The 19,199-nt window shown below is 50.1% G+C and overlaps 1 long non-coding RNA gene and 1 other non-coding gene across 2 annotated transcripts in view; both read right to left on the reverse strand.

Annotated features, from left to right (window-relative positions):
* Positions 1-19,199, reverse strand: part of LOC111743622 — a 93,129-nt gene that overhangs the window by 12,971 nt on the left and 60,959 nt on the right. The gene's annotated exons all lie outside the window — the stretch shown is intronic.
* Positions 9,213-9,341, reverse strand: LOC111743670. The gene has a single exon (XR_002781821.1). It is a non-coding gene; the product is annotated as a small nucleolar RNA SNORA19 (small nucleolar RNA).

Below are 19,199 nucleotides of genomic sequence, written 5' to 3' on the forward strand. Positions count from 1 at the left end.
TCTGCAGGGGCACTCTAACCCGGGCTTGGGCTGCAGTTCAGGCACTTGAGTTCCCTGCATTAGGCCCCCAGGTGGCGAGCACCTTCCTTTCCATCCCTGAGAATGACAATGACAATGACTGATGTTCACTGAGCACCTATCGTGCGCCAAGCACTGCTCTAACTCGCCATGGTTATCTCATTAAATCCTCAAAACAGCCCCCCCAGGTAGGTGCCATCATCATCCCAGTTTCACAAATAAAGAAACCGACGCACAGAGAGGTTAGGGGACGGGCCGAGGGGCAGGATTTGATCCCAGAGATCTGATCCCAGACCCCTACTCTCAATCACCCCCACCCTCTCCAGCTCATTGGTTTGTCTGTTGTTTGTTTGTTGTTGTGAGCCACCGATATTCATGGTTTCTGCACCTCTGCTCTCTCTGAATCCGGGCAATCATCTCACCAGCAGGGCTGGCACCAGTGTTAGCCTCATTTAACAGATGAGGAAACAGGTTTAAATGACCCTTCTGGGGCGAGGGGACAGCAAGGAAGAGGCAGAGCCAGGTCTGTACTTGAGTCAAGGTTTCTTTCTACGAGGCCTGGTCATCTCCCTCATGTGCCGCAGGCTTCGAAGTCGGGAAAAGGGGGCCAGTGAGGTGTCTTGGGAGCCATAGAACGGTGAGAGAAATAATAATGTTTGTCAGCAAAAACAACAAACTTTTTAAGACAAGTGGGAAATCGTGAACATACGGTAAAATACACAAAGCTTCCAGGTTCGGTCTGATGAGTTCTGACAGACGCACTCAAGATCGATCACCTAAAATAAGATACAAACATTTCTACGACCAAGGTCCCTCTGCTCCTTTTCAAAGAACCGTCCACAAGCGCAGCCTCAGGTCACCGCTATCTGCAAGCCGCGCTGACATCAGAGCTGAGTTTTGTTCTGACTAGAGTTTCAAATGGAGGGAATCACACAGCACGTGCTCTTTGGCACCTGGCTTCTTTCACTCGGCATTAACACCTGCAGGATCGACTTTGCTACTGCAAGTATCAGTAGTTGGTTCCTTTCATAGCTGAGTTGTGGTCCACGGCTTGTTTATCCAGCCTGCCTGAGGTGGGGTCTGAGTTTCTAGCTGGTGTGAACCTCCGTGCACACTGAGCACCTACTTTGGGCCGATAGCAGTTGCAATCCAGTGTCCCTTGCAGGCACTTGTCTGTTAATCACTGTCCCCACTGTGGGGCAGGAGAAAGTGCAGGCTCGGTGGCGGGGAGGGTGGGGGCGGGCGGAAGAGACTCAAAGACACAGAGCTCACAGAGGCCCAGGCAGGACAGGAAGAGCAACCGCAGGTGGCCTCTTGAGAGTGCATGTTTAGTGAAAAGCGAGCTGGAGCAACAGTGTAGCAGCGGCCTGCATTTATTAGGCACCTACCCATGCAGTCCTCCCAACAACTTCTGTTATCCCATTTCACAGTTGGGGAAACTGAAGCACAAGGGGGCTGATACGTATATTCAGAGTCCCATAGCTAACGAAGGGCAGAGCAGAATTTGGACTTGGGTGGTCTAGCACTAGGTGTGTCTCTTGACCACAAGGCTATACCGCCTCATTAGCCTTCCTTCTATTTCACTGGTTCCCCAGTGGGGCAGGCTCAGGTCCTGCTTTGCCCTGGAGGCATTTTCACTCATGGTCGTCTCCCCCGACTCCAACCGGGAGCTCTCCCCAGTCTGGTCAGTTCAGGATCCAAGGGCCTGGTGCTGGGAATACAAGCAGTAGGGTGGAAGGTCAAGAGCAAGACTCTGAATCCAGCCTTAGAATCTCAGCTGTGCCATTTGCTGGCTGTGTGACCTTGGATAAGTCACTCGGTCTGAGCTCCCTTTTACTTATCTGTAAAAGATGATGATGATCTGGGTATGTAATTACTAGAGCTGACATTTATCTGCATTGTGCCACCTGCCTGAGGCTTTTCAATACTTAACCCAGCCTCTCAGCAACCTTGCAAAGAAAATGCTGTTTAACCCCATTTTACATACGAAAACACTGTGTCTCTAAATACCACCCCCATGTTCAGAACCTCCAAACATACGTCCTCTGCCAGGAGTCTCACTGAACTCAGGCCTGACTATCCAGCTGCAACCGGACATGCCTAATCGGTAACTCAAACCTCCAGGTAAAAAAACCGAACTTCTCATCCTCCCTGAATGACCCTGCCCCTCCTGCAGCCTTTACTTCGGAAAAATGCCACCTCCCACTTTCCAGGGCCTCAGGCCAGAAGCCTCAGCCTCTCACTGACGCCTCTCTTTCTCACCCATAAGCCTTCAGAAGGCATCCGGATCCTATCGCTTCAACCTCTCTGCCTCCCCTCCCCCCACCTCGGAAAACCCCACCCTGGTGTTACTCACGAACACTTGCCTGGATTACTGCAGTGTCCTCCAAACCATCTCCCGCCATGCTGCCATTCCTCTCTACCCAAAAGAAGTCGGATCACGTCTCTCCTCTGCTCGACACCCTCCCGAGGCTCGCGTGTTACAACAAGGTCCTGGCAGTGGTCCACAGGTCCTGCTGGTCGCCCCCGCCTTGCCTCCTGACCATTCCCCTCCAGCCCCAGGGCCTTTTCACTTGCTGTTCCCTCTGCCTGGGACTCTCTTCCCAGAGATAACCACATGGCTCCGCTCTCAACTACTTCAGGTCTTTGCTCAGAGGTGAACGTATCCAGGGGCTCCCTTGACCACCCTGTTGAAATAAACAAGCCCCCTTCAGCAGCATTCTTTGCGCCCCTTCTGTCCGTGGCATCGTCACCAATGGACATGTGGAATTTTACATTCTAAACTAGTCACATGATTATCACTATTCATTTTTAATGTCTCCACCCACAGTGCCCACAGGGCAGGACTGTTTCTGGGGTGTCCATGGCAGCATCCTCAGCACCTCCCTGTCCTGTTCAGAGTGCTTGCTCCATAAATGTTTGTTAAACGCATGAATGGGGACCTGGAAGGATTTAGTTGACTTCCCCAGGCCACCAGGTTAGGATATATTAGGAGCAGGATTTGGACCCAGGGGTCTGAGTCCTAAGCTGTGTCCTTAACCTGCCAGGCCCTAGGTCAGCATCCAAGAGATGGCGGCTGTGACTGTCATGATTTTCAGGGTGAGAGACTTATTCTTCCCTACTGGAAAGAGAAGGTCTGGGTTGGGGGGCAAAAGAAGATGTCAGGCCTGCTCTGGCCTCCAGCCAGTAGGAGGTGACTCATCAACCCCATGATGACAGGTGACATTCCATCCCCTTCCCCCGGGGACTTTGGCCCGAGATAAAGGGAGCGCCCTGCTTCTGGGAAGAGGAGGACAAACCAGTGGGAGAGGTGGCCGGGCCACTGCCTGGGGGGTTGCATGTCTAGGCTGGAGAGCCACAGGGCCTAGTCATGAAGCGGGGCAGCCCAGACTGGGCCGGCTGGATTGCCCCCAAGCCTCCCTTCCGGACGGAGTCAGAGACGCCCGGAGTTCTCTTATCAGGAGAATGGAGCAGGCAGCCTCTTGGAGCCCTCCCACCTCTCCTGACATTTTTACATGGGTCAGAAGAACTTGAGCCCACCAGCAAACACTTTTTGAAAAGGAACATCAGGGGGCTACAGACTCTAGCCAGATGAGCCATATTTGATTTCTATTTTAATTTTTAAAAATCCTAACTATACGAATAATACTTGAATACAGTTCTGTTGCAAAAGGCTCAAGCAACACACCCCCTACTGTGAGTTCACCGCACCTCTAAGATTGCACCTCTAGGATTTGGCTACAGGTAACAAGTTACCGACTCCGGCAGCTTTGTCGGCTGAAGGATCCATTTTTCTTGTGTAAAAAGAAGTCCAGAGGTGGACTAATTCAGGGGCATCACCAATGGCCAGCTTCCGGGTCTCCCGCTTCGGCGTCTGACTTTCAAACTCATGGCCAAGGAGAGCTGCGTCACTGCCTGGCGTTGTATGCTCAGCCCAGGTGGGCGGGAGGGTAGGGGCCAGGCCACAGCCCCGCTTTCGATCAAGGGCATGTGGCTTTCCCAGAGCTCCACGTGGTCTATTTACATCTCATTGACCAGAACTGGGTCACAAGGCCACCCCATCATACCTAAGTGCCTATAAGGCGGGCCGAGATTACCATTCCATTCAAAATCGGAGTCCTATCAGTGAGAAAAAAAGGTGATGGATGATGGCAAACGCTCGTGACTCTGCCTTGAATTCGTCTTGTGTTACCCGAATGGAAAGGGACTGTAAATGTGGTTTCGTGCCTTGCTTTTTCATTCACCTCACGATATGCGTTTAGAGATTTGCCTTATCATAATTTTGATCTGCTGCACGGTGCCCCTTAGGATGGACGTACCACAGTTTACTTACTGTTGTAAATGCTCCCGTTGATGGATATTTAGCTTAACTGCCCCCACCTCCTGTGAAATGTTCACTATGCTAAACATGCCTCCGTGGACATCCTCACGCAGCACTCCATGCCCATGTGCGCTTCTACGAAATGGGAACTTCGAGGAGACATATGTGTCTATTTAAATTGTTGGGAAGTGTTCTCAACTCAACACGAGGGCTTTGCCAGTTTACGGTCCCTCCCACTGTGTATGAGAGGACCTGCTGCTCCCTCACATTCGCCAGCCAGGATATTGTCACTTAAATTTTTTTTCCCACTGTGATGGGGAAAACAATCATTATTTTTGTTATAATTTGCATTTCCTGGATTAATACAGAGGCGAAGCCCTTTATCATTTATGTAACGGCAACTGGTATTTTCTGATGTGCCGATGTGCCTTTTTAAACTCATTTCCTATTGAGTTGCTTTTTCCTTTCTGATTGCCATGAGTCTTTTTCTATTCAGGGTGTAAATTCTTTTTTCTTTTAAATCAATTTTATTGAGGTCTAATTTACGTACAATAAACTGCATCTATTTAAGGCAGCGTTTCTCAATCTTGGTAATATAGATATTTTAGGTCAGATAATTGTTTGGGGACGTCCCGTGCATCACAGGATGTTTAGCAGCATCCTCGGGCTCCACCCCAGATGTCATTAGCACTCCCTCTGCCAGTCACAACAACCAGAAATGTCTCAGGACATTGGCAAACATCTCCTGGGGGCAAAATCACCCCCCGTTTGAGAATCTCTAATTTAAAGTGCGCAGCTGTTGAGCTTTGATAGATGTGTGCGCCCCAAACCTATTACTCCTTCGAGATCTTTGTGTTTAGGTTGTCGATGTTTCCTTCAGTGTGAGGCTTCACTTCAGATCCAAGTCCTGCCCCTTCCTACGGGGGCGACCTCGGTGGAGTCACTTCATTGTTATGAGCCTCAGTTTCCCCAGTTGTGACCTGGGGATAATAATTCTGACCAGATTGTGAGACTGGAAGAGGATAATTAATGTGGCTGACACGTAGTAGATGCTCAGTAATGTTGGCTCCCCCGTCCTTCTTCAGATGCATGTATTCACTTAGTCAATAAATACTTATTGAGCACCTACCATGTGCCAGGCCCTGTGCTAGGCTCTGGATACAGTGGAGAACAAGACAGACAGAGTCCATGTGCTCAGTTGGAGGAGACAGAGAGTAAGTGAGCAAACAAATGAACAAACAAGAACAACGTTCTTTAAATGTTCTTATAATGACACCCATCGGTGCTGGAAAGTCAATCAGATGGTGCAGTGTGGCAGCCACCTGGGTGGGTGGTGGCTCTTTGGGGAAAAATAAGGAGGTGACGTTCTAGGTGAAGAACAGAAGGGAGCAGCAGGGAAGAGGGGTCCGGGCAGAAGGAAGAGCAAGCATGAAGGCGGTGGACACCTCTGAGGAACAGCAAGGAGGGAGGACAGCTGGGAAGAGTGGGGGTGGGGGTGGGGACAGAGGTGAGACTCAAGGTAAGGGAGGTAAAGAGGGGAGAGCAGATTGTGAAGGGCCTTGGCCACCTGGCTAGGCATTCTGTTCTATTCCAATGCGCAGTGAGAAGCCATGGGCAGTTTCTAGCTGGAGAGAGACACAAGTCCTTCATTCACCAACTCTGAGGTCTCACTCTGCACATAACCCTGGAGAAGATACGTCGGACTGTGGTTCGCCCAGCTCTCCGGCCTCTGCCCGACAGCACCCTATCGATAACACCAACAACTGACTTTTCTCTATAGGACTCAAGGCCTCAAGGCCCCTTCATTTAAGTCTTACACCAACCTGAGAAGCCAACCTGGGCTGTGGGCGCCTATTTCACACAAAGGGATGCTGGCGTGAAGACACGTGGTTGGAAAGCATCAAGCTGGGACTTAGACCCAAGGTTCTTTCTGCTATGCCTGCTTCTCTTCGATCCCGGGTCACAGCCTCTTAGGGTGGAGGGTGCGGGGAGCATTTTCTCTCCTTTCCTAAGACACCGTGGTTCTGGGACTCGAGTCTGCACACCTCCGATCAGGCCTTTTCCACGGCGAGGCTCCTGGGCTCTCGGGGGAGGAGAGCCCCATCCCTGCCCCTCCCAGGAGGTCCAGCACCGGGCTCAAGGCCAGATAGATAAAGGTGGGCGGAAGCACAGGGGTCCCAGAGCCAGGTGGGGTCAGGATTGGGGACTTGCTCCACCCGTGGGCACTCCTGGACTCTGCCCTGTGTCTGAACCAGTCCCTGGGATTCCTCAGCTCCCCAATCAGGTAAGATCTTGCAGCCCCAGATTTAGGGTCTGCTGGGATTCTACTGGGCCAGGCCAGCCACACTGCCCCATCACCTGGACCAGGCTGTAAACCCCAAGAGTTTACATGTAATAGGCACCTAGAAAATGTGTGTAGAACTGAACTAGGTCCTGCCTCAGTTTCTCCAGCCTATACTTCAGGCTCCTGCCATTCACTCTCACTTGCCATATGCCCAGCATGCTGCTAGTTGCTGGGGATGCAACAGTGACCACCGTACATGGTCCCTGTCCTCAGGGAGCTCATAGTCTGGCTGGGCTGTTGGATGAATAACCAGATAACATTGTGCTCAATGCTGAGGATAAGCGTGGCGGGGACCACCAGTGTCCACCGACCTCCATCATCTTTTTTCTCATCATGCGAGACTTTTAGAGTATTAGCTGGGCACCTGCTGCCCCGATAGTAATTGTATTTCCCAGCTTCCTTTGCAGTTAGGCGTGGTCACATGACTAAGTCCTAGCCAATGGGATGAGTAAGTAGAAGTGATATGAAACCACTTCTGGGTCATGCCTTTAAAAGGAATGCCCTTTCTTTCTTCTTGCTGATTGGAATGTGAATGTGATAGAGGAGACTGAGCAGCCATTTTGGACTTCACTGACAGAGCAACCAGATAGAAGGAACCAGAGTTTCTAGCATGATCCTGCAGAACTAAAGCAACCAGCCAAACCCTGAACTTTCCACTCTCATGCTAGAAACAAAATTCTGTCCCATTCGGTCACTGTGAGTCTCTGTTACAGTAGCTCAGGTGGCAGCCTGACTTACACAGAGCAGTAAACACATGTTGGGAGAGCCTCAGAGGTGTATATCCCAGCCTGGTGGGAAGAGGTGTGGAGGGCTCCCCAGAGGAGGTGACTTTTAAATGAGGAGGATTTTTTTTTTTTTTTTTAGGTGAGATAACCCTTGGTTGACCTCACAGATTACAAGGACCTTGTCATCTTACAATACCCTTTTTATTCTTTCCTTTTTTTTTAACGCCTACAGCATCTGATCTTCCTAGGTGGTCTCCCATCCAAGACTAACCAGGCCCGACCTTGCTTAGTTTCCAAGATCAGTAAATGAGGAGGATTTTTCTAGACAAAGTTTCCAGGCAGAGGCAAAGCATTCGGAATCGTATGGAAATCTAGAGGCAAGAGAGACGTGGGGCTTCCAAGGCACCAAAAGCAGCTGAGGGTGGCTGGAACGTAGAGTGCGGCGGAGGACAGGGGAAGGTAGAGCTGGAGGGTGCCAGGATCCACCTCCAAGGGCCTGGGAAAGCCACAAAACCCTTTGGATTTCACCCCGAGGGTGAAGGGGAGCCATGGGAGGCTCCAAGCCGGAGCGTGAAGGGATTAGATTTGCTTTTTAGAAAGATCTCTCCAGTGGGGAAAGAATTTTTTTTTTTTTTTCATTTATTTGAAAAAATTCGAGGCTCTGCTATGTGCCAGGCACTGAGGATTATCAGTGAACAAAACAGACTTGGTTCCTACCCTCACAGAGTTTGCAGCCTGGTGGGGTGAGACATGAGTCAAATAATCCCACAAATAAATGCGAAGTGTGATAAGAGTCAGGCCGGGAGGCATGCAAGGCTGCGGAGGGGCGGGAAGTGGGGAGTGACAGGAGCTCCCTGAGAAAGGGGATGGGGGCATGGCAGGGGAGGACTTCCGGGCAGAGGGAGCAGCACGGGCCTAGGAGCCCGGACGACAGCAGGGGGAACGAGGAGGTCTGGGTGGAAGTCGATGGTAGAGATGGAGAAAGGCAGGCACAGTGGCGAAGCAGGGAAGCTCAAGCGCCAGCCAGCTTCTGGCTTGAGCAAGGTGGGCAACTACAGAGGAGGCTGGGGATGTGGCGGTCATCCGAAAAGAAGACCCTGAGTTCAAACATGGTGTGTTGGATTTGAGTTCCTATGAGCCATCCGAGTGGAGATGGTGAGCGAATGGTTGGATATAGGGGTCTGGCCTGTAGAGGGTCCCCTTGGCCAGTTGTGGTTCTTCCATGCATGGACTCCCAGGCCCGAGCTCACCAAATGCTGGTCTTTGGGGGACCTAATGTATGTCAGGGACTACGCTCACGGTAGACATGGTGGTTGCCCACTCACATCTTCTTTGCTAGCAGGATCCAGTTTTGTCGGATGTGTATCTACCCCGATGCTCAGGGACAGTGGCCATTCCGCCCTCCAGGCTCAGAGTGAGTTATAGTGGGTCTAAGCCAATTGTAATTCTCATTTCCCTCGTCAGTGGTTGGTTTGGAATTAGGCGTGTGATGCGATCTTGTCCAATGAGAAGTCTGTATGGCGGCTTCCTAGGGACAGTTTTCTCCCTCATGAAAGGAGACACATGGAAGGAGAGACTCCTCCTCTTCTTTACTTGATGGTATCATCTCTCTGTACGATACCTGTGATACCTGGAGCTGCAGCATCCACCTTGAAACCATGAGGAGAGGCATTCACAAATTGCTGAGAACCGAAGAGCACAAATATGGAAAGAAGGTGAGTTTTTGTTTACACCTTCATGCCTTTGAATTAAACAACCTTATTAGATGAAATTACGAATTCCCTTTCACTATTTTTTTCTTCTTACCTGTCAAAGGTGACTGACAGCAATGGCTGAATTAGTCATGCTGTTAATTTATCTCCAAAGGTTTGTTTAGCACATCGGAAATATCTTTTCTCTTGACATAAAGAAAAAAAGACAATGAAATGTACACCCCCTTCTCTTTGCCACTTTAGTCAAGTGTCCTATTTTTTGCGGGTGAACATATTCTAAGAAAGTGTATCATATGCATCGTCTCATTTAATACTCTCTGAGCTTGATATTATTATTACAGCCATTTTACAAATGAAGAAACAGAGGCTCAGTTCAGGTAAGTGACTTCCCCAAGGTCACAAAGGTAGTAGGTGACAGAGCTGGGATTTGAGTCGAGGCTGATCTGATTTGAGAGTGCAACTGTGCTAACGCCACAATCTCCTTTAAAAAGTCTTTCCTTTAATACATTTTTAGTAAAACAGGAAACCGCAGTCCTGTTTTTATTTTTCCCTGGAAAACTGTTATTACGGTTGGTGGGAGATTTAGAGTGGGCTGCGTTTCTTTGTACACAGTTAATGGCTTTGATTATATGTTTCTGGCTTCTTCTTCCTGAGAAAGGCTGCCATTGGTTGTACAATATAATCAAATCATTTCTTATGTAAACAGCCATCTGGCACAGAGTCAGTGGCAGTTCCATCAGTGGAAAGGTGAAAATGAAACTATGTTCCCAGCTCCGGAAAGCAATCTGCTATTCAGCAGGAAAAGATCAAGGGTTAATGACATGGAGTTGGGCAAAGGCTGCCGCTGTTGCTCTGAGCACTATCAGGAGGCGGGAACAAAGAATGGTTGTTAAATGGGTTTGTTACAAAAGTTATTTCCTAATGTAATTCATGAAACGCTTGCCAGAATATTAGGCACATCCTTCGAAAGCACAACGGAACTAAAAAAAGAAAGAAAGGAAAAAGAAAGGAAAAGAGGCTTCTAAAGTCAATCATGGAACTCTTAGAAAGGGTTCCTATCCTTAATATGCAAAGAGTTCTTGCAAAACAATAGGAAAAGGTATACAGCTTATTATAAGTTCACTATTCACAAACGAAGAAGTACAAAAGCAGGCAAACATAGGATGACAAGATCTACCCTCCCAGTAATCAAGGAAATGCAAATAAAAGCTATGATGATATGTCATTTTCCACCTATCAGATTGGCACAGAATGGAAGTGCACACCATGATGTTCGATGGGTAAAAATTTTAAAGCAACTCAGAAATTTAACTTTGGGGCATTTATCTTAAGGATATAATAGGCCAAGCATTCTCTATGGACAACGGTGTTCATTGTGGCATTGTTTATAATAGCAAAAACCTGGAGAAAAAACACAAAAGGCTAAAACTACAGAGGATTCATTAAGTAAACCACGGTAACTTTACATAATGAAATACTGTACTAAAAATTCAATTGTATTCAATAAATACAAAACTGTATTTAAAACACTAATTAAAAAGGACCATATAGAGAGATGCCGTAGCATGTTGTAGAGAAAAATATTTGCACGTGCAAGATCTAGTTTGTACCCAGCTGTGTGTGCCCATGCCCGCATATTAAAGAGGGTAATGCCAGAAGCATTTACTCCTGGGGAGTGGGATTTTCAGTAATTTTTACTTTCCTTTAAGTCAGGTATTTGGGCACTACTAAGGTTTGGGGCCAGATAATTTTTTTGTTTTGAGGGGCTGTCCTGTGCGCTGTAGGACATGTAGCAGCATCTCTGGCATCTACCCAACAGATGCCAGTAGCACCCCTCCCACGGTCACACGAACCCGAAATGTCTCCAGATATTGCCACATGTCTCCTCGGGGACAAAACCACCCTCTGTTGAGAACCACTGTTGGAAATACTTTTCTGCATTATTTAAATATTTTTAAAACATGCATGTATTATCATAATCAGAAAAACAAACACATTAAAAAATATTCGTGGCTTTGTGAATTGGCCGTGGGTTCGGTCACTGGAATTCAACCAGAGAACAGAGAAATCTGGTATCTTCTTGCCTTAGATACAAGGTTTTGGTGAAATATCTAGATATCAGCAAAGTTTTTCCTAGGTTGGTCTTTGCTCAAAGAAGAATTATGTTTTCCTCCAGATTTGAATTTTAATTAAACTCCCGAGTGCATGCTTCGACTCTCTTGCTGACTGCTCCAGTTTGGGGAGTAGCCACACTTCCCCTCATGCAGCCCTCCCTTCACGGGGGGTCGACTCTCTGTCCTCCTGGCTTCAAACCTAAGCTAATTTTCTAAATCTCACTCTTTGGCCCTGGCTACTGGATGGACATGTAACAGTTTGGCCCACTGAGTCTAGAAGCGAGTATTGTGGGTTTCTGGAAAATATGTATTTCGAGTACTCCTTAGAAGCCACTCAAAGAGACCTTCTGTGTCTGAACTGAATGAGGCCTAGAATCGCTATACTCATTTTAACACCATGAAAAAAGCCAGCCAGGGTCAAAAAATCAACACACAGAATCACAGAGCTGGGTGAAGCATAGAGGGGAAAAGTTAGAGCCCTAATCCAACCAAGTCTGAAGCCGACATCGTGCTAGGCTTTTCGTTTGTGAGAGCCAAGATATCTCCTTCACAGTTAAGTCCATGTGAGCCGAGTTTCTATGACTGCAGCCCCAAACTAACTGATACAGCCCCCTTTGGTGACAGAAATCCCTCCCGAACTTCTGCTTCTGTGTCATTTCAGCAAATATGTATCAAACACTTATCGCTTAGCAGGCCCAATGCCTCAGTCCGGAGGGGCAAAGATGGCACAATCCCTTCCCTGACAAACGTGCTACCTGGTTGGGGGTGGGGGACAGAGAGGGGACAATAAATAAGCAATGCGACCCATGCGATGATGACAGGGACACGGGAACACAGTCCAGGCATGGGTGTAGGGAGAGGAAATCTCGACCGAGCTGGTCTTGAAGGGAGAAGGGGAAGAGGGAGCAGGATGTTTGGGCAGAGGGAGCAGCCTGGACACTGGAGAGATTGTTGTGGGCTCAGGGCAGGGAAGAACCTGAAGAAAGAGAACAGCTGTTGGGAGAGGGGGATGTGACCCCAGAAAATTTCAGGGGACCCTGAATAAAGGGGAGCCAGGCGGGGCCCTGGCCCCCAGAGAGAGCCCCGCAGCTTGGAGCTTCCCCTGTCCCTTGCTGCGATCCAGCTGTTCGCAGACAGGGTGGGGGGTTGAGGAGAGGGCACTTGTCAAGGCCCAGCTTTTCCATTCTGAGGATGGGAAGACAAAGGTATCGGGACAGATGATGCTTTACAACTAATATTCTTTCAATTACATTCATCCCACACGAGCACTACTATGGCAGAGGTCAAAGATCAACCTGGGCTCACGGCCTGGTGAGACACAGACATCACTTAATGACTAAAAATATAAACTGTAACCACGCTCTGGGATCCTCTGATAGAGCTGTTGGACATTCTAGTGAGATCAGAGAAGGCTTCCTGGAGAAGGTGGCACTTGAGCTGAGAGCTGGAGGGTGAGAAGGAGTTCCCCTGGCAAAGGCTGAAAAGAAGGGGTTTAAGGCAGACGGAACAGCTTGTGCAAAAGCCCTGTGGCAGGAAAAAGTGCATGAGGATGAAGGACTGACGTGAACAAGTCCTTTGCATTTACACTGTGCTTTTCACGGGTCCTGGCGCAAGCACCTATCATCATCATTCTGTCAGGCAGGTCTCGTTATCTCCATTTTACAAATGAGGAAACTGAGGCATAGAGAAGCAAAGTGACCCGTCCAAGGAAGTGAAATGTCACAGCCTGGAAGCAGTGAAATGGGAACTGAACCCATGTCCTTCATCCTACCCTGGCGTGTCTCTCGTGGGAGTCTGCCGGCACCTTCCTGTCTGATAGGATACTTTGCTTCTTTGAGACTCAGCAGTGCCGAACGTGTGTTCCAAAATTCCCTGGGGGTCCCCAATATCCTTTCAGGGAGTTCACAAGAGGACTTGCCTTTTTCTCTTTCATTCTCACACAAGTGTAACAAGTTGGAAAAGTTCATCGATAGGAATTTAAATTCTGCGTTGCTACTCGAGTTTAAGAGTTTGGGTATAGCCTTAAAGAACTCCCACGATAGTACAATATTCCCCCCTTTCTGACTGTGTGCCTTTTAAAGCCGAATTTTCTTCAGATACTTCAATCAAACAAAATATTGCAGCGGACCAAACGCAGAAGCAGATACGAGGCTCTGGATGTCACCTGTCAGGTCATCCACCGGGAGAGCCGGGAAGATGTCAACAGGGCCACGCACGCCATTTTCTCAGTACATGCTTTTGCTTTGAAATATACAGTGATTTATGACAAAAATGTGTGAATTCTATTAACTCGTATTGAACTTGCTATCATTTTGAAGAGAATAAAATAAATATTTTATAAATGTCTTAGTTTTAACTTCTAATATGAACACTGATTTAATACAACCCACTCAAATCAAAGCGCTTTGGGTCTTCATAACTTTTTTAAATGTAAAAGAATCCTGACCAAAATGTTTGGGAATGCGGCATTAATTAGTATTTCTTCCTTCTCCATGCCCCTCCCCCACACTCCGCTTTTCTTCTTTTCTTCCCTTGATCCCTGCCCCCCCATAAGGCAGTCCTGGGCCAATATGCGCTCGGTACCTTCAGGAAGAGGGGGGAGAAGGGATGGGACACCAAGTCCAGAGATCCCAGGTGGCTTCCTGGCTTTGGAGTTTCAATAGCCGAGGGGAGCAAGAAGCACTCATATCTGTGAAAAAGTGTCTTACAGAGAACAAGGCTCCCGTAACCAGAAGCAAAGGCAGAGTTCCCAGGTCGAGGTATAGAGCAGTGGGGAAGGGCGGCCCCAGGCCTGAGCCCAAAGAGGCTGGAACTGCACATAGGATTCTGGAAAGGCAGCCTCCGTCCGGCCCCTAGGAATGGCTGGGAAACAGCCGAAGGCACCCCAGGACACAGACGATGGGTAGGAGACAGCCATAGCAGCACTTGGAGTCTTATCGGTAAGGCCAGCCCTCCCTGGACCCATGCCCCTGCTCTCCCTCCTGTCCCCAACACCTCGGCCTCACAAAAGGCAGAGGAAGGAAGGGGCTGAGGGAGAAATGGGAATCAGCCACAGATGAACTTTCCACCAGCCCGGCAGAATGACAGCACAAAACGAAAGTTAATTTCGATTTGAAATAAAACGAAAAACAAAAACACCACGCAGCTCCGTTTACGAACTGGGACTCATACCCACTGCACGTAAAAGCTTCACTTGTGTGGGATGCGACTTCCTGGCTAGTCTTCTTTCTTTGGGTATGGGAGAGGTTGAGTCACTTGCCCGAGGTTGCACAGAAAAAGAGGCAGAGCTGGGATGTGCACTCAGGCCCTGACTCCAGCCCCATGCCCTTGACCATCATGATGCTAGTGATGTTGTTCATTCCCAAGGACTGGGCAGCCTCTGTCAAAGTGTGGGACTCTGAGTCTGAGGCTGGGCCTGGGGTTCAGGCCCTGGAATTGGAGATATGGACCCAAGGGCCCTCCGATGGGCAGAGGGCTGGTTGTCAGTGGAGGGCATGCAGGAGCTGAGCCCGGTCCTCTTGCCCAGGCCCTGCCCCAGGTGTCCCCTCTGCCTGCTGATCACCTGGCAGGGACTGGTAAGGCCTGCAGGACAGGTTCTTCCAGGTTCTCTGTCTGGGCTGGTGGCTTCCCGCACACTCATGCTCTTCCTGGAGAGGAAGACGCATAGATGCTCCAGAAACAGGCCCAGAAGAGGCCAAGAAATTGGCCCGGGGTCACACAGGGAGCCGTGGGAGAGCCATGGCCACACCTGAGAGAGCCTGGAAGGGAAGCAGAGTCCTAGACAGAACTGGGTCCCTACACCTGCCCCCCATAGAGGGCTCTGGGGGATGTGGGGGGCGGGTTGCAGATGGGTCCTGACCTAAACTACTTGGTCATTGTCCTTGTTGTTCCCCCTCACATCCCCGTATCCAAACCATCGTCACTATCCGTTTTATGCCCCAAATCTCCCTCAGATCGGACCACATCCCCCATCTCCATGGTCATCCCCCAGGCCGGGCCACCATCTTCTCCCACCTAAACTACGGCAGCCTCTCTCTCCACCATCGCCTGCCAATGGCCTCTTTTCCACAAACAGTCAGAGAGATCCTGATAAAAGCCAAGGCATGTCCTGTCCTTCCTCTGCCTCCAACCTTCCGTGGCGCTCAGCTCACTCAGGAAAAGTACAAACTCCTCCCCATGGCCACAGGCCCCTGCCCGGCTCTCTTGTCTTAGCATCATTGTCCACCACCAACACCCACCCCCTCTGACCTATGATTCCAGCTAGATGAAACAATCTTTCAATTTCTTAATGCCCCAGGCTCTGTCCAGAATCATGTCTGATTTTTTTCAGTATCTCTGGCACCTGCACATTATGTGGACTGGGACATGTTTGTTGAATGACTAACCAACTGTCAGAACGAAAGGGGATAGAGAGGAAGAGAAGGGAGGAGGCGATGTGAAATGTGGACTGAGCCCCTACTCCATGAACAGAGCAGACACTAAGCCTATTCTTGTAGAATTGATGTCCCAGGGCCAAGGGCTGGGAGGATAAGCCATCTGACAATGGCACGAAGGTACCATCAGGTCTCCGATGACAGATTGTGGGAGCACCTGGAAAACTCCTGACTCCGCCTGAGGCTTGGAAGGCTCCTCGTGGGTGGCGTCGAAAGGGACCTGAAGCACAGACAGGAGCGTAAAGGATGAGGGTGGAAGGCTGGGAGGGAGCGCTCCCGAAAGGGAGACCGGCCTGGACAAAAGCTGAGCCCAGCGGTTCACCAACGTCCCTGGGGGGCGTTCGGCAGTGTCTGGAGACATTGTGGTTTGTCACAACTGGGGAGGGGTGTAGTAGTGGAGGCCAGGGGTGCTGCTAAATGCCCTACAGTGCACAGGACAGCGCCCCCCACCCCTGCCCCTGACAGAGAGTGGTCCAGCCCGAGGCTGAGCAGCCCTGGACTAGGAGAGCTCAGTAAGCGGGAGGCTAGGGAGAGGTTCCCGCAGCAGCGGCCTCACTAGGGCTTTGGTTGAGATTTGCGGGGCGGGGACACAGGTCCAGCCAAAGAGGGAATCTAGGCAGGGAACGACCTTGCTCAGATCAGGGTTCAGAAAACCACCTCCAGCCACAGTATGGACTGGCCTCGTGGGATGCCGGGGTGGAATGTGGGAAAGACTAGTTGTAGTTTAGCTCCAGGGAGTCAGGAGGGCCTCCCTGAGGTAGTGACATTTGAGCCAAGAATTAAGTGGTTGTGTGACCTGGGGGCTAAGAAATTTGGACAAAGGGCATAGCAAGTGCAAAGGCCCAGAGGTGGACATTAGTTGAGTGGATTCTGGAAATGAAGGGGAGGCCAGGTGGGTAAAGGGCAGAGGGGACTGAGAGACGCCATTTGGGGCCTTGGAGGCCTTGACAAGAACTTGGAGCTCATTCTAAGCAAAGGGGACCTCTTGGAGGGACGCGATCTGCCTTAGGTTCTAACAGGACTCCTCTGGGGCGAGGGCAGAAGCAGGGAGACCGAAGGGGAGGCCACTGCGATGGTCCAGGTGAGCGTGACAGGGCTGGCCAGGGTGGAGGCAGGAAGATAGGGCCAGTTACTCAGGAGGCGGAGCACCAGGTTTGATGGGGGTGAGAGGCAGGGTAACGAAGAGCTGCTCGGAAAGTTCCAGCTTATTAAGGGGCCTGGACATGGGTCCCCGTATGTATTTCTCTTCACATCACAGTACCTGAGGGCTAAGAGCCCTGCCGTCTGCACCTCCCTCCCTCTGTGTGTAATCCAAGCACCTGCCAGGAGCTGGCCTGGGACACTTGCTGTTGGGGTTTTCCCAACGCTGACTCCCCAGGATGCACCACTTCTAAAGCAGGAATCTAGCCACTCTTAAATAAAGGTCAGACGAGGATGTCGCTGGAAAAGTTCCATCTTCCAAAGCCAGTCTCAGAAGCCTAGCTTTCTGCTTCCTGACGGGCCCAGGTTCGAATCCTGCCTCCACCATCACCCAGCTGTGTGGCCCGGGCTTGTCCTTCATCCTCAGAGCCTCAGGTCCCTCATCTGCTGAGTAGGCATAACAGAGGCTCCCTCGGGAGGTTGTGTGAATTTTAAAATAAGATAATAGTACATTGTTATAGAGTTTAATAATTGTTACTTATTATTATTGTTGTTGTCGTTGTTGTTATTATCATTATTATTCAGACTCAGAAAATAATTCACTTTAGCTCCTCTCCCTAGCTGGAAAGGTTGGTTCAGGCTTCAAATCACCTGGGACATTCGAGCCATTGCAGGTCCACAAATAGAGCCCAGTGCAAACCAACCCGGGGATAAGCAGGGGGACGCTCCTGTCACAACCCACACACCAACAGCTTGTCAAAAATTGTGGTTTGCGAGGTGCTGGTGTGGAAACGGGAGCGCTTTGAAGCTGCCGCTGCTGGACCAAGCACTGGACCAGCTCCCCCATTCAGATGCGGTGGGACCTGGGGCAAGTTCCCGAGCCTCTTGGCATCTCAGAGTCCCCGCTGATCAGATGGGAACTCTGGAAGAGTTCACACAGGCACGTGCCACCATCGTCTCCCAGACCTTCACAACGGCCCTTCACTGTCCTCCCCACTGCAGACAAAGGTATGGAGGCTCAGCCTGGTGTGGTCACAGTGCCAAGGCCATGCCGAGCTTGGCACCCTCCCAGCCAAGATGCCCCTCTCAGCCCTCAAGGAGAGTCACTGGGCCCCATTATCCCAAGCCAGGAAGTGAGACCAGGTGGTGGCGGATCCACCGGTGTCTGCCGCATAATTAAGTGAGGGTGAAAAACGTTGTTTGTAATTAATCTAGGGGACAGGAAAGCAGTGGCCAGCAACAGCTAGAACAGCTCAGGAAGCGGAGGCTGTCGCTCCTCCAAGCGGAGCCTGGAAGGTTCTGGCCGGGGTGCGGAGACACGAAGCCTGCAGAGGTCCCGGCCCCGTGTGTCTTCCGCACGCGCCTCCAGTTCCAACTCCGCCGGCTGCACGGCCTTGGTCTGTTCATCCCCTCCTCTCCCTGTGCCTTGGTTTCCCAGCAAAAGCAGGGTTTGGCCCAGTTCTGTCTCGCCAGTTCCCACCTCAGGGCCTTCGCACATGTGGTTCTCCCTGGACAGAAGGTGCTTCCTGAGCCCAGATCTTCCCAGAGAGGCCCCTTCTCCTCCTTCAGGACACAGCTCAGATGCCTCCTCCTCCAGAAGCCTCTCGACCACCCAGAGGTCTCGTCGCCTCTTTTCTCCATAGCATCCACCATCTGAAATCACCTTGTTCGTCTCTGTTGCCAGTCCCGGCACTGGAACGTCAGCTCCCAGAATCCAAGGAGTTTGTCACATTCACTGCTGTGTGCACAGTGCTTAGCCCAGTGCCTAGCACACAGTAGGTGCTCAATAAGTATTTCTTAAATAAAGGCCCCTGTGTCACTTTGTCCCTTTTAGCTCTTGTTGTTCCACAGCTGTGAGGCCATTTTACAGATGAGAGAAACTGAGGCAGATGAAAGGGGACATACCTTACTAGAGACAGCTTTCACATAGAAAGCACCTACTACACGACAGCTGCTATAAAGTACCTATTACATGACAGCCACTGAGCCTTATGTCATAATCCACAGTCTGGGGCTCGAAGGCCAGGCTGCCAAGGTTCAAATCTCAGCTCTGCCATGCCCTGGCTGGGTGACTTTAGATGAGCGACTGTACCTCTCCATGCCTCAGTTTCTCATCTGTAAAATTTGAACGGTTATACTAACTCCCAGGGTTATTGTCGTGATGGTCAAATGAGTTAATACATAAAAAGTGTTGAGGCTACCGAGACATAATAAATGTTGGCTATAATGTTCCAGGAGACATTTGTTGAATTAAAGAGGTGTGATTATTGTCCTGTTTCACAGATGGGGAAACTGAGGCACAGGAAGGTGAAGCTAATTAAGCAATGGAACTGGGTATCGAACGCATGTCTGTCCAAGTCTAAAGGCCGCCTTTGTGCAAAGAAGGTAATGC

The sequence above is a fragment of the Pteropus vampyrus genome, unplaced genomic scaffold (assembly GCF_000151845.1).
Source record: "Pteropus vampyrus isolate Shadow unplaced genomic scaffold, Pvam_2.0 Scaffold117, whole genome shotgun sequence".
Taxonomy (NCBI): Eukaryota; Metazoa; Chordata; class Mammalia; order Chiroptera; family Pteropodidae; genus Pteropus; species Pteropus vampyrus.